The sequence below is a fragment of the Triturus cristatus genome, chromosome 5_1, assembly GCF_964204655.1.
Source record: "Triturus cristatus chromosome 5_1, aTriCri1.1, whole genome shotgun sequence".
NCBI lineage: Eukaryota > Metazoa > Chordata > Amphibia > Caudata > Salamandridae > Triturus > Triturus cristatus.
Genome location: NC_140587.1, coordinates 299,884,751 through 299,900,657, shown reverse-complemented (window position 1 = coordinate 299,900,657; position 15,907 = coordinate 299,884,751).

Sequence of the window (15,907 nt, the reverse complement as noted above, 5' to 3'; positions counted from 1 at the left end):
CATAAAATCCAACGCCCATGTAAACAGACATTGTAAGTATGAAAATACTGGTTGCACGCAAGTGAAGTACGCAAAGCGGAAGGACAACCCATAACACACACTGAGAGTTGTCAGAGGTAGTGTACCGAAGCATCCATGCATACGGTCATGGAGCAATTGCAGCCGGCCCGGTCTGTGCAGCACTATAAGAGGAGCAGCCATTGAGCAGAAGGCACAGTAGAAGCAGGATTCCAGCAGCTAATGCCAGTATTAAAGGGAATCCACCAAAGACGCTGGAAAATATAGAATGAATGAATGCAGGTATAACACCAAATATTGTCTGAAAAAAAGTCACAAGGCCAGAGCCCACAGCTTTAAAAAAATGGGCAAGGCCTTGTGTATCAGACGCATTCAATATGCAGTTTATTAACTCCCCAAAATGTAGTGGGAGGTCAGTGTTTAAAAGCATTTGAATTTTGCTAGCAGCGCTAGTTACCTGCAGGTTGAAGGTTTCTCGTGCGGAAGCAAGGGCGACTTCTTGTTGGGTTAAAAGCGCCTTTAATCTGCTCAAATTGTTGAAATCTGCTTTCAAAGTTGGAATTGAAGGCCAAATTGAGCTATCGAGCTGCCCACGCGGGGTAGGAAAAAGCTAATTTTTATAACAAATTACGCGCTGTGAAACCGTTACTATGTATAGTATGCCAGCCAGCAAGCTGCAGCATTCTTGGTTATTTAGAATAAGATAACTACCTTTAGTAAGCAGAGTGAACGTGGAAATTATTGCGGGAACCGGATTACCTTTTAAAACACATGCAAGGTTCGGAGCTGACATATTACATGCTCTGTGCAACTTTATATTTTTGCAAACAAGGGAATGACCTACTGTAGAATCACAGTCCCCCCGTAAGGTATACTTCATTTTCTTCCCGCAAACATCGGTAGGTAAAAGGCAAAGACCACAGTTCATGCAGAAAAACGCTACCCAGGAGTTCAAAGCGGCCTAGCGGGTAATGTTTCATACAGGAGCTGAATTGAAACAGTGAGAAAGGCAAAGATATAACCCCATGAATTAGCCAAACAGAAGAATCAGTTTCCGCTACAGAAAAGGGCAAAGGGTCTATTTTTTCTATGTGTAGAAGAGTGTAAATTCCATCTTTCATAGACATGAACTGCCGTGGTACTTCCTATTTTTAGAGTTTGCAAAGTTCATTCAAATTGCATCACAGAACGCAATTGATTTTGACCGTGATATAACAGAGACACATCTTCTTGAACAATATCTATAACAGAAGAAACAATATTATCTAAAGTGTAAATGCCGAAAGATAGCGTACTAATACTGTTGTCAACAACAGCAAGAACCTTTTCTAAGTTTGCTTGGTCAATTTCCCGCAAACGAGACGCAGCTTCAATTTGTGAAAGTTTCCATATTTCATTGTAAGTTGCGTAAATGAATCTCTTTGTTCTAGGAACCCTGGGTCCCAAGACAAAGTCTGCCAGATTGATATTATTGGACAACAACGATAAGTGTTGTTTAACGGACGATAGTGTAGAGTGCTGCAACCACTGTTGACATAACTTTCCAACCGAATATGTTGTTACCGAATGGGTATCTGGAAATCTTGGGTCGGGTCTGTCTTGCATATATCTGAAGGTAGTGTTGTGAAAACGTAGTTGGCAGGCATTCGAATATGTCTGCCAAACTAACCAACCCAAAGGATCCAGTTCAGATGCATTAAACGTGTTATTTGGAGTTAAATTTTGTAATGCATCAATGGTATAATTTGTGTATGAGCACCAATTGTTGTATTCAGCTAAAGAGGGAATGGCAGGGGTGTTCATTTTCTTTGCAGTGGCCAAGCCAAAACAAGTTGTTTGGTACACTGTATCATTTAGAAACAGAATTTGTGCTGGTATAAGGCAGACACGATGTAAGATTTCAAATCAATGGTGGCCTTCCAATTATCATAACCCTGTACTGACAGCTCATGTCTGAAAGAATTAGAATAAATTAATTTAGTATGGGTTAACATGGCCTTGAGAGTTGAAGAAATATTCAATTTAAAATAATAGGACTCAGGAGCAGACCTGTCAAAGTCTGTGAAGTATGTAAATTTACTTCTAAGTGTTTTCGAGCTCACTTTCAACGGAGTGGGACAATGTTCCCACTGTGTGTAATTTACAACAGGTCGTAATGTATTAGTCATATGTAGGAAATGATGCCCATAATGTTGATAACAGAACAAATCGGCATAATTGGCAGTATACAAATATAAATCTTCAGCATTAAAAGCAGCATAATACTTTAAATCTGAAATCAATGCTTGTACTGCGCGCACATCTCAATCATCTGAACGTATGTCCTGTGTTACCACATCACCCATGGAGACACGAAAGACGTATGGTACATTGATGATTTCCATCAGGCCATGGACTTGCAAATCCACTTTATCCCAGACGATGCCATCAGCAACAGGGAATGCTGAAATGTTAACAAGAGTCTGGTCACGTGTCATAATGTGGGAAGATGAGTGGGGGGCCAAAATACCATCAACCAAGTTCACAGCAGAGCGTTCGGGCAAGTAGTGACCATTGATGAGCAGAAAAAAAACACTGTTACAAAGCCAATTGTCATGAAGAGAAAAATCAGGGTGAGGACCAACCAGATGTATGTCCGAGAAGGGACTAGATAAGTCTGTTTAAACCAGGAGTTACTCACCTGTGAGGGTCTAAAGGTGCAGGGTGGGGTGGGGCATGGGTCTGTGGTTTAGTCGAAGAGCAAAGTCTTGAGGTCCTTCCTGAATTGCGGCAGGAATTGTGATGAGGTTGAGAGTCGGGGACTTCCAGGTCTTTGCATAGCGGTAGGAAAAGGATCTTCCTTCAGTCGTAACTGCAGATTCGTGGGACAGTGGCCAGGGCCAGTTAGGCAGAGTTGAGATGTCTGGTAGGAGTGTAGAAGGAGAGGCGGTGATTGAGGTATGCAGGTCTGGCGTTGTGTAGGGCTTTGTAGGCGTGTGTGAGAAGCATGAAGGTGATTCTCTTGTTGAACGATAGCCAGTGAAGGTTTCTCAGAAGGCCGGTGATTTGGTTGCGGCGTGGGATCTTCAGAATGAGTCTGACTGAGTTCTGGACAGTCTGCTGTTTTTTGTGAGTTTCTGGGTGGTGCAAGCATAGAGTGCGTTGGCAAGCATAGCGTGCGTTGCCAATGTTGAGTCTACTACTGACAAGTGCATGGGTGACCATTTTCCTGGACTTGGTGGGGATCCACTTGAAGATATTACGAAGGAGGCGAAGCGTGTGGAAGCAGGAGGACGAGACAGCGTTGATTTGGCGGTTCATTGAGAGCGAGGAGTCCAGGATGATGCTGAAGTTTTGTGCGTGGTCAGTGGGAGTAGGGGGGATTTCGAGCACTGAGGGCCACCAAGAGTCGTTCCAGGCAGAGGAACCAAGGATGAGAACTTCGGTGTTGTCTGAGTTAAGCTTGAGAAAGCTGTCCTTCATCCAGGTGGGGACTGCCTTCCTCCAGTTGTGGAAGTTGCTCTTGGTGGCTGTGGGTTTGTCTGTGAGGGAGAGAATCAACTTAGTGTCATCGACGTAGGAGACGATGTTGAGTCCGTGTCTTCTGACGATGACTGCAAGCGGGGCCATGAGAAGTTGAAGAGGGTGGGCCTCAGGGAGGGTCACTGAGGCACTCCACAGCTGATCTCTGTGGGTTTTGATTTGAACGGTGGAAGTGTGACTCACTGCCTTTTGCCGGTGAGGAAGGAGTGGATCCATTCTAGGACTTTGTCGCGGATGTTGGCGTCATGGAGTCTTGTGCAGAGGGTGTGGTGGTAGATGGAGTCAAAAGCGGCCGAGAGGTCCAGGAGGATGAGGGCTGCAGTCTCGGCTCAGGTGAGGAGGGTGTGCAGGTTGTCTGTAGGGACAAGGAGAGTGGTCTCAGTGCTGTGATTGCTTCTGAAGCCTGATTGGGAGAGGCCCAGGATGTTGTTTGTTTCAACTAACTCAGAGAGTTGGGTGTTGATGGCTATCTCAATTACTTTGGCTGGGAGCAAAGAGATGGGCTTGTAGTTCTTGAGGTTCATCGGGTCTGCAGAAGGTTTCTTCAGCAGGGGGTTGATCTCTGTGTGCTTCCAGTCTTCCAGGAAAGTTGCGGACTCGATGGAGCAGTTAATAGTGCGATAGAGTTCATGGGTGATGGAAGTGCTGACTCTGTTGACGATGTGGTGAGGGCAGGGACCCGAGGGGGCTCCAGAGTAGATGCTTTTAATGATCCTGAATCATTACTGGAATCCAGGGACTACCACTGAATGATTATTGGAATCCAGGGAACTCCAAGGAGTTGTTACTGGTAGCCAGGGACCCTGGCCGAAGCAATTTTGTTTTTTAATTCTGTTTATTGATGACTTAGTATATTGTTGCGCTGCCATTGTTACATCATTATATACTATACTTAATACATTGAAATCCAAAATTCACCACGTTTCATCATTAGTTCATCATTTAACCAATTCTACTGAATCCCACCTAGTAATCCTTCTGTGGTGTTTCTCGAGTGTTGGGCACCTAATAATAGGGTCGTACATATCTCTCCTCTGTATGTGTTCCACCCGCCCCATATTTTCACCCATTTTCTCGGACATTCCCGACTCTCTTAAATCATTTACTCCTCTATCATACACCAATCTAGGTCTTTCGCCCAATCTGCTTGTGTTGGTGCTTCAGGTACCCCCCATAATCTTGCTATGTTTCTTTTGGCAATAACCATTCCTAGTGTGACTCAAACCTGTTCTTTACAGTTTAAGTCAGTAGCATCCCACATTCTGAGGAAGCACAACCTGGGGGCCGAAGCAATTTTAATGACTTGAACTGCAAAACAATATACAAAATACAGAAACAAACATTCTTCAAGCAAATACATAAATAATAGAATAATATATGTAATTCACAAACAAATATAAAAAAATCTATATTTTATTGGGAAGGTTGCCACATAACTAAATTCGATTGATGCCACCCAATTTCAAATTCATTCACATTTAGAGAACTTTTTTAAATTTTCAGTTTTATGTTTTTCTTCTCAATTTATATACACTCTATTAACCTGAGAATATTATTTGATTTTCTAAGCACTTGCGGACCCCGATTAGGGGTTCTCAGACCACAGGTTAAGAACCGCTGCTTTAGATAAATCAAAAGCTTGCCAGCAATGAGTAGGTGGGGTACATATAAACTACTGGGAAAGAATACGTGAAAGGGTATTGGGACAGGTCATATGTGTATTTTCTAATGTTGAGGGTAGGGACGCCCAGATTATATTGGTATGGACCGCTCTTCTGGCTTTAGCAGGTGGCCAGATTGAAGGTACTATGGGCCCTTAGGTGCTCATCAAGCTTGAGCAGGGCCGGACTGGCCGTAGCGGGCACCGGGCAATCCCCCGGTGAGCCGCACAGGTGGGGGCCGTTATTGTTACAGGGCCGGTTTTGCAGCATAGCTGCAAAATCGGCCCTGTAACAAAATCGGCCGAAAACCGGCCCTGGCAAAGAGCTCGGCGGCACCCCCAAGCCCCGTCCGAGCACTTTGCCAGGGCCGGTTTTGGTTCCCAGTCCGGTCCTGAGCTTGAGAGGTTGTAGGATACCTTTCTCTCTCCTTGTGTGTTGGACAGTTCTCAACCTTTCAGGGACTCTGCATCCATGATTATCATTTCCTCTGTTTCCCTATGCAGGTAAATAATTTTTGTGTTATTGTTTAAACAGTATTGTGCAGGTTGAGTGAGGAAAAGACTGGTGTGAGGGAAGAGTCTAAAAATGCTAGACTGCACGGAGAGTACACTGAAATACAGGCGTATTATGAATGAAGAGTCTGAGAAATGCAGGAGTACTGTGAGATAATTCAGTAAAATGCAGGAGTACTGTGAAGGAAGAGTCAGTGAAATGCAGGAATAAAAAAGTGAGAATGAAACAGCGCTGAAGGAGAGTTACGGAAAAGTTAAACTGAAACCAGCTGAGGCTGTCACAAAAACGCTGGTAAATTTGGAGACAGTTGTGGAACAGAAGGAACATCCTGTACTATCAAACAAGCTAAGGCTGCAGCGCTATTGGTCAGGGTTTTAATCTGGAACTTTGTATCATACATCATAGCATAAAAAGTTGGTTTGTGATACTATTTGAACCATATATATATATATATATATATATATATATATATATATATATATATATATATATATAATCTACTGGCGGTCGCCAGTAGATAGTTATAGTTAGGACCGTGTTTCCATAGGAAAGCCGCAACATTCTATTTGGAATAACTTTGGCGCCGGTTGACGAATCCTGATGAAATTTTCAAAATAGGGGGGGCGCTGCGCTCCGCTCCTATCCTGAAAGTCACGGGGGGATTCGTCAAGCGGGGGCTGAGAAAAAGGGGGGGTCCCAAAACGCGTTTTCCCCATGCATTTTTCCATAGGACCTTTAGTCCAAGCTACAGCCCGAACGGCTGAACAGAATTACTTGAAATTTGGCAGAGAGGTAGTCCTCAGGTCAGGGATGTGCCTTTTGCAGGTCTGGTGTAAATCTGTTCAGTATTTGCTGAGAAAATAGCATTTAAAAGCATATTTATATCTATAAGCGCGCACCGTGCGCGTACGGTAAAACTTACCGTACGCGCACGGCGATTCTGATTGGTTGTTAGATCTTAGTAAACATTCGAATCGGTCGAAACCAGTAAGTGTCGGCCGCCATTTTGTCTCTCGCAGTCTGAGGGGGTGAAAAACAAAGGTGGTGAACGTGAAAAGGGGGCAGGATGGACAGTTCCTGACCCCCTAGCCTTTGTCAGGGGATCCCAGAAGTACCCCCAAGGGCCAAAATTTCCTTTAATTTTTTTGCGAAAAATCGCGGAGTCCGCGTAGCGCACGCGTACAGAAGTAACGGAAAAATTCCGCGAACTGCGTAACGTGGGTGCGCGGCGCGCGCACGGTGCGCGAAGCGCACCGTGCGCGTACGGTACGCGCACGGTGAAAAACCTTAAAAAAAAATACATAACTTAACATTTAAAAAACCGTACAAATTCACTGAAAAAAACCATAGGTTTCACACACGTTATAGTTAGGAATTAGCATTTAAAAAACCTTACAAATTCACTTAAAAAACCATAGGTTTCACACATGTTATAGTTAGCTGGACATTTCACTCGCGAAAAACTATTGAAATTCCCCCGTTATAGTTAGTGCAGGCAACTATAACTCACGCGACCGCAATCCTCTGCTGATGACGTCAGATATTACACCACTGATGACATATGTGTCTTTCTGAAAAAAAATTTTTGTAATATATGTATAGCTAAAAATTTATGGAAGAAGACATGGGTAAATAAGTGTCTAAATACAGTGATGTAATATCTGACGTCATCAGCAGAGGATTGCGGTCGCGTGAGTTATAGTTGCCTGCACTAACTATAACGGGGGAATTTCAATGGTTTTTCACGAGTGAAATGTCCAGCTAACTATAACATGTGTGAAACCTATGGTTTTTTAAGTGAATATATATATATATGATGTGATCAAGGGTACTTGATGCCCGAAACGCGTCATGTGAGGAGTGAGAAATAAATCTTCCTGTCATTTGCAAGTTTCCCTGGTGGTCGTTGTTTCCATGTTCGCCGAAAGGAAGTGCTGGAAAGAGTTGCCTATATATATATATATATATATATATATATATATATATGCAAACAAAGTTATCCCCCAGGCGAGGCTGCACTTGAAAAGACAGGCGGATCCTGCGCTTTTAAACAGTTTCCTTTATTTCGTTTAGAACCGGACATCACTGTGCTCAATCCAACGATTGAACGAGCCACGCCTTTTAATCCTCATGGTAGGTTACGCCCTCTGGTGTGGCTTTGATGATGACAGCATTCTGGGACTCGTAGTTTTCAAACTTGTACAATTAGTATCCTCCGGTGGATTCTGCCGATTTCAAACTCTAATTAGCATAAATCACGCTCTCCAGTGAGCATCAAGCACAGGATTCCGGTTTGCTTTTTCGAACCTGTATTGACCTGCAAGTTCCATCATAGTTAATCCATGTGAAGCAGCCCAGCATTCAATTTGCTAATTAGAGTTTGAAATCGGCAGAATCCACCGGAGGATACTAATTGTACAAGTTTGAAAACTACGAGTCCCAGAATGCTGTCATCATCAAAGCCACACCAGAGGGCGTAACCTACCATGAGGATTAAAAGGCGTGGCTCGTTCAAACTTGTTTTTCTGCCCATTTGACATCGCATGGTGCCCGTGAGCAAGGAGCAGGAGCTCCGAAACGCGTAGGGCTTTTTAAATTGGATTGAGCACAGTGATGTCCGGTTCTAAACGAAATAAAGGAAACTGTTTAAAAGCGCAGGATCCGCCTGTCTTTTCAAGTGCAGCCTCGCCTGGGGGATAACTTTGTTTGCACAAGTAATCCGGCCTGTCCCGGCCGGGAGGCTTCGCACTACCAGCAAATTGAATGCTGGGCTGCTTCACATGGATTAACTATGATGGAACTTGCAGGTCAATACAGGTTCGAAAAAGCAAACCGGAATCCTGTGCTTGATGCTCACTGGAGAGCGTGATTTATGCTAATTAGAGTTTGAAATCGGCAGAATCCACCGGAGGATACTAATTGTACAAGTTTGAAAACTACGAGTCCCAGAATGCTGTCATCATCAAAGCCACACCAGAGGGCGTAACCTACCATGAGGATTAAAAGGCGTGGCTCGTTCAAACTTGTTTTTCTGCCCATTTGACATCGCATGGTGCCCGTGAGCAAGGAGCAGGAGCTCCGAAACGCGTAGGGCTTTTTAAATTGGATTGAGCACAGTGATGTCCGGTTCTAAACGAAATAAAGGAAACTGTTTAAAAGCGCAGGATCCGCCTGTCTTTTCAAGTGCAGCCTCGCCTGGGGGATAACTTTGTTTGCACATATATATATATATATATATATATATATATATATATATATATATATATATATATATATATATATATATATTCGGGAAACTTTCGGTGTATTTCTCCAACGTCGAATAAGGAAAGCACACAATGTATCCGTGTACAAAGTGCTTTATTTCTGACCCCTAACCCCCTAACAGACGCGTTTCGCCTTGCGGCTTTGTCAATATTAGGTTCTGTGCAAACAATACGACAATTTCATACCGTGAAGCCTCACGGGATCAATGTAAACAGTAATGATGGACTAAAATTAATTTCACAATTATCGCGGCCATCTTAAAACATGTTATATTAAAATGCAGATCATTGAAATGTCAGTAAAAAACGTTATAAAGTGCTTGTGCTTGTGTAATAAAAACCAGTGTTGGGGGAAACATTTATGTTACTTCTTTGGTGCAAAGTACGCCATCTATAACAACATGTTTTATGCATGAATATCGCATATGTTGCGTACATTTAATCTAATTGGTATATTAATACATTCATATTTGTCGACCCCCACCATATTGTTTTCCCCAACTTTACTATCTGGCCCTGTATGGGCTAGCGTATCGATACCTCACAGAGAGTTATTCGGTGTATTGATTTTCTATACATTTCTACCTATGTATTTTTCATTTTCTAAGTGGACAAACATATATTGTACTCTGATTCAGATGTTAGTTTCTTTGCTGTATGGTGGTTGCTAGTGTGTGTTTTTGCTATATTCCTAGAGTGTCTTCCCACTACAGGTGTACCCATAATTCTTCGTCGTTATTCAATCCTATAGAGGCCTTCGTCTGGAGATCGATAATGTATCCAGAGTCTAGTGTCCTGAGTGCCTTCACTCTGTCTCCTCCCCTTTCTTTTCTGTCCATCTGATCTAGACAGTAGAAGGTCAAAAGGTCCCTGTTACTTTGATGATATTGATCGAAGTGTCGCGCGACAGGGTACGTTTTATCTTTATTTACTATGGTGCGCATGTGCTCAAGGACACGTTTCTCGTGGGGAGAATTGTGCTGCCGATATAACGCTTTGCACATTGACACTCCAAGCAATATATTGTAAAGTCAGAGTTACAATTTAAAAACTTCATAATCTGTCTTGTGGGTCTTGGGTCCACTGGTCTCCCTCTGCATGTTAACGTTAATGTTAAAAAAAAATAAAAAAATATATATATATATAGATATATAGATATAGATATATATATATTCACTGAAAAAACCATAGGTTTCAGGCACGTTATAGTTATGAATTATCATTCACTGGATGATGTCATCAGTGATGTCATCAGTGATGTCATTTGAGATGTCATCAGTGATGTCATGAGTGATGTAGTATGTGACGTCATCAGCAGTGCATTGCGGGCGCGCGAGTTATAGTTAGCTGAACTAACTATAACGGGGGAATTTCAATGGTTTTGTACAAGTGAAATGTTCAGCTAACTATAATGCCCCTAAAACTTATTTTTTTTCAGTGAATTTCTAAGGTTTTTTAAATGCTAATTCCTAACTATAACGTGCCTGAAACCTATGGTTTTTTCAGTGAATTTCAAAGGTTTTTTAAATGCTAATTTCTAACTATGCCTACAGAGATAGGACATGTGAAGACCTCAAAGATGAAGAAAAGTGCAGGAAGAAGGAAAACGTGCAGAAAGAACAAACAGAAGAGCAGAACGAAGCCTTGTTGCAAAATCATCCTGTACCCTCAACTTTTTCAGACGGATACTGGTGGTAACTGAGTCTAACTAACCAGTCCTAGAGTCAGTGCTATGTTAAACAACACTTAGAATACAGTGAAAACACCTACATACACTAGGGAACACTATGCATTGGGATCCCCCTATGATTAGCATGACCTCCTCTGTAAGCCCCTAGTATATAATAGGGCAGGGGGGTTAAAACTACCTCTTAAAACGCACCACAGGGCGTGTTTGCACACGTCACCTCAGGCCCCGTCCCCTCCCCTCACCACTGTGCAAACACGCTCTGTGGCCGTTTCATGTTTGGAGATTAAATCCCCTTGAATCCTGAGGGTCCCTAGGGTCCAACTGGCCAACACAGGGCGTGTTTGCACACGTCACTTCAGACCCCATCCCCTCCCTTCCCCACTGTGTAAACATGCCCTGTGGCCATTTTAAATTGGGAGATTAAGTCCCCTTGAATCCTGAGGGTCCCTAGGGGCAAATTAGCCCACTAGGTACGTCCAGTAAGTGCCATTGCAGAGAGGTGTTAAAAGGGGCACGGCCTGCACCACCTCTCTGCAACGGAGCGCAGTGGCGCTTACTGGAAGCACCTGGTAGGCTAGTTGGCCCCCAGGGTCCCTCAGGATTGAAGGGTAATTATTTCCCCAACTCAAAACGCGCCACAGGGCGTGTTTGCACACGTCACCTCAGGCCCCGTCCCCTCCCTTCACCACTGTGTAAACGCGCCCTGTGGCCGTTCTAAGTTGAGAGATTAAGTCCCCTTGAATCCTAAGGGTCCCTAGGGTCAAACTAGCCCACTAGGTACCTCCAGTAAGCACCACAGAGCTGTGTTGCAGAGAGGTGTAAAAAGGGGCGTGGCCTCTGAACACCTGTCTGTAACTCAGCTCCCTGGCGCATACTGGAGATACCCATTGGGCTAGTTGCCCCTCAGGGACCCTCAGTATTGAAATAGAATTTATTCCCCAACTTACAGCGTTTGCACAATGGTGAAGGAAGGGGGTGTGGCCTGAGATGACATGTCTGCAAACATGCCCTGTGGTGCGTTTTAAGTTGGAGAATTCATTCCTCCTCAATCCTGAGGGCCCCTGGGGGCCAACTAGCCCACCAGGTACCTCCAGTATGCGCCAGAGAGCTGCGTTGCAGAGAGGTGTTCAGAGGCCATGGCCCTTTTTACAACACTCTGCAACGCAGCTCTGTGGCGCTTACTGGAGGTACCTGGTGGGCTAGTTGGCCCCCAGGGACCCTCAGGATTGAAGAGGCATTAATTCCTCAACTTAAAACGCACCCAGGGTGTGTTTGCACACATGGCACCTCAAGGCCCCTCCCCCTCCCTTCACCACTGTGCAAACGCACCCTGTGGCGCGTTTTAAGGTGGGGGATTAACTCCCCTTGAATCCTGAGGGTCCCTGGGGTGCAACTAGCCCACCAGCTACCTCCATTAAGCGCCACAGAGCTGCGTTGCAGAGAGGTGTAAAAAGGGGCGTGGCCTTAGAACACCTCTCTGCAACGCAGCCCCCTGGCGCATACTGGAGGTTCCTGGTGGGCTAGTTGGCCCCCAGGGACCCCCAGTATTCAAGGGGATTTCGCTCCCCATCTGCAAACGCGCCAGGGGACGCGTTTGCAGAGTGCTGCAAGGAGGGGGCGTGGCCTCCAGCGCGATGTCGGTCTTTTATTTGATTCGTTTTTTAAGATGGGGGGCTGTGTGGCCCTTCTTCTTTTTCTAATTTATTGGCCATGTGGACCCTATCCCCCAGGGCCTGCCGCCTAATATTTTTTATAAATAAAAAAAAAATTGGAAGGGGGCCGCATGGCCCCCTCCCGAGGCTGTAATCGGCCCCGGGGACCCCATCCCCCGGGGCCGGCCTTTCTTTTTTTATTTCTTGTTTTATTTAAATTTTGGGGAGGAGGGCTGCGTGGCTCCCCTCCCGGGCCACTAATAGCCCCGGGGACCCAATCCCTCGGGGCTGGCCCTCTCCGTTGGGGACCATGGGGGGGTCCCCAATCCCCCCACTGTCCCGCCGGCTCCCCGCCTCCTGCAGGAGCCTGCATTGCTTTTCCACACGGGGAGCTGCTAAGATGCAGCTCCCCGTGTGGAAAAGCAATCGTCTTTGGTTTTTGGAAGAGAGAGCAGGTTTCCTGCTCTCTCTTCCAAAAACCAAAGCAGTTTGCTATGGCATGGCCCTGCCATAGCAAACTACCGTGTCCCGGGGACACTGCAGGAGCTGGCCCTGGGGGGGTGGCAGTCCCAAGGGCCATGACAGGGCTCCAACATTTACAAAGCCCCGGGGAGGTGGTGATCCCTGGGGCTTGGGGGGCCTTTGAGCCCTCCACCCATGTTTTTTTAAGCCCCGTGGGGTGGTGGTCCTCGGGGCTAGGGGGGGACTGTGAGCCCCAAATAAACTCATAATGTAACAAATAACGGTCCTTCGCTCTCTTTAAAAATAGTTTGTGGCTAATAAAGCTTCAGGCTCAAGGTTTCAAATGGGAATCTGCCTCCCAGGGAGGCACGAACTATTTTTAAAGAGAGCGAAGGACCGTTATTTGTTACAACACTTCCTCTGTGGGGCCACGCCTTTGGGCCCCCTTCCCTGAAAGCAAAGATCTGCAATTGCTGTCTATTGTTTATAAATCGTCTTGGCCACGCAATATTGAAAACCAGTTTGGCAACCACCGCTTGTTACATATTGCTGATGGTTACATCTAACCGGCATAATGCAGTCTGTTCGTGAGAAAGATGAATCCAGCCCTGATGAGAGTGCAGCAATTGATTTAACCGGCACTCGAAACGCGTCGGCAGACAAAGGATCTCAACTCCTTGGCTAAATATTGCAAATATACCCCCTTGTGTCCCTGATATCTCAGAGGATTCGATTGATTCCAAATATAAGGGCGTTATTTGTTTAATCTATCAATTTGTATGATAACTTTGTATTTCGTATTGTGCATATAATGATTGCTCTTTGTGACATTGTATTTGGTTGTTTCAATGTTTGATCATTATGAGTTTATTTGTAATTGTATGTCAAAATACATCTCTCACCTTGTTCATTTTCATTGTGTAAGTACTAATGTGGTATTTCGTGTAGTTCATTATGTGTTCTTTTTGTGATCAAAGATATTAATTTTTATTAAAAAATAAATAAAAGGCAGAAATTACTGCTTAGGTAAACGTATTAATTTTCGTTTATCTTACTTCATATGAATAAGTGTTGAAGTCACCAGAGGTATAGGTAATTTTTTTCTTATGCAGTCGGTTCTACCGAGGCACAAGATGGCTGCCAACACTTCCTGGTTTGGAGTGTTGACAGCCAATTAGCATACAGCTCACGATCGGGCCATAGATATATATGTGTTTTTACTTATGATTTTCTCAGGAACTACTGAACGGATTTACACCATTTAACAACAAGCATTTACAATGCAATGGTCTCGGCATTGTTAAAGTTAGAGCTATTGGCATTGCTCATGAAATTATTTTTGTTTATGTTTTTGTTTTTAAAACATTTAAAGAAACGGCATTGTTATTTACAATGTCAATAGCTTGATCTCTCTCAAATGCGAGACCTATTGCATTTGCACCCACACACAGAGACACACACACAGAGCCACTCACACAGAGCCACCTACACAGAGCTATTCACATAGAGCAACCCACACACAAATAGAGCCAACCACACAGAGCCACCTACACACACACAGAAAACTGCAGTTACACGCAAATAACGTTTTCATTTTTTTAGCCAGTGGATTAATTCCTGAGAAATTATACTGTGACCAGATATCTGAGATCTGCCGGGGGCGTTCCAGTTTTTCAATTTTAGTAAAAGTGCCTAACGTCCTGGTTTTTAAAGAGAATTTACGAAGCACAACCTGAAACTAGTTTTCATCTGCACCTGTGCAGGATTAGCTAGCTGCACTGACCAAGAAGCAATTTAAGTCACGCGAAGACTGACTGGCAAAGTAGCATTTTATACTCCATGTTATTACCACAAATGACCAGTCATGGCAACTTAGTACCTTTCAGTCGTGAGTGTTCTGTGCTGAACAAATCTCTTTAGCTCAGGTGGAATCAGTGGCATACATTACTTATACAGTAGTCCTACTTCTATATCAGTGGTGTGTGTCGGTTTTTGGCTTTCAAAATCTGGTAACGCGTACGGGGACAGAAAGCTTACCCATGCAGGTTATAAAATATTTGATACGCAAGAGCATCAACCACATAATTTGCGTTACAGGATTGAAATCCGTAGCACGCAGATATTCACAAATCTTTGGAACAAGTGCATTGAGCACAACAACAACTGAGCTGTTCTACTTTGACTGATACCAGTGACACAGAGATCTCTACAGAAGATGCAAGAAACGCAGACATGCCAACCCTCCCAATTCAGGCGGGAGACTACAGATTTCAAGGCTAGTCTCAAATTGTGTGATCCTAGGCTAATATTTTATTGTATAGAACCACCTTTTTCTTCATCATTGCATATGTAAGGCCCTTCAAATAGACAAGTTCTAATGCTGTCATCATGGTATCATTCCACCTTGCTACAGTAATAGAGGGACCTCGTGACACCAGCTTTCCAGTTCTGTTTTTTAACGTACAAATCGACAAAAGGGAAGCCCATGACTGGAAAACTGGTGTCCCGTTGCCACGGCGTCATCTCGACACCCAGCGGGGTGACCCAGTCCAGACATTTCAGTTTGTTGCTGTAACTGACGCGTTGGTCCACCTGCCCCTTCAGCATTCCATAGTATAAGCGTTCCTCGCATACCCAGCATGTCCAAGACTTACATGTTCTGCAGCCGAGAGCGCGCGGGAAGTGAGGGAATGGGCGCGAACTCTGGCTGGTTCGGAACTGCTAATTCCTCGAAAACCTTTTGCCCTGTCTGGATCGAAGACCTTAGAGCCGAGGATTGCACATGTCACATGGGATGTTACAAAACGCACGCTCAGCAGAGGGGGCAATGACAATTGAAATGGTGATACCAAGACTCAGAACCGGGCCAATGATGACAACATTCACAGGGGGATCTTGCAATGCACAGCAAGCTCAACTACCCTACCTCTCTGCAAGCAGCTGTCCTCAGGCTAGAGCGGCGTCACGTGCAGTACTCCATGCATCGACGAGAAGAAAAGCCCAACCGCCATTAGAAAGAGGCCCGAGAGAACCCGTGATTACCAATGAACGTGGATAGAACTCCGAGTGATATTTCCCAAGAAATAGGTACCGCGGGCGTTCGTATGCACAGGGTATGTATTG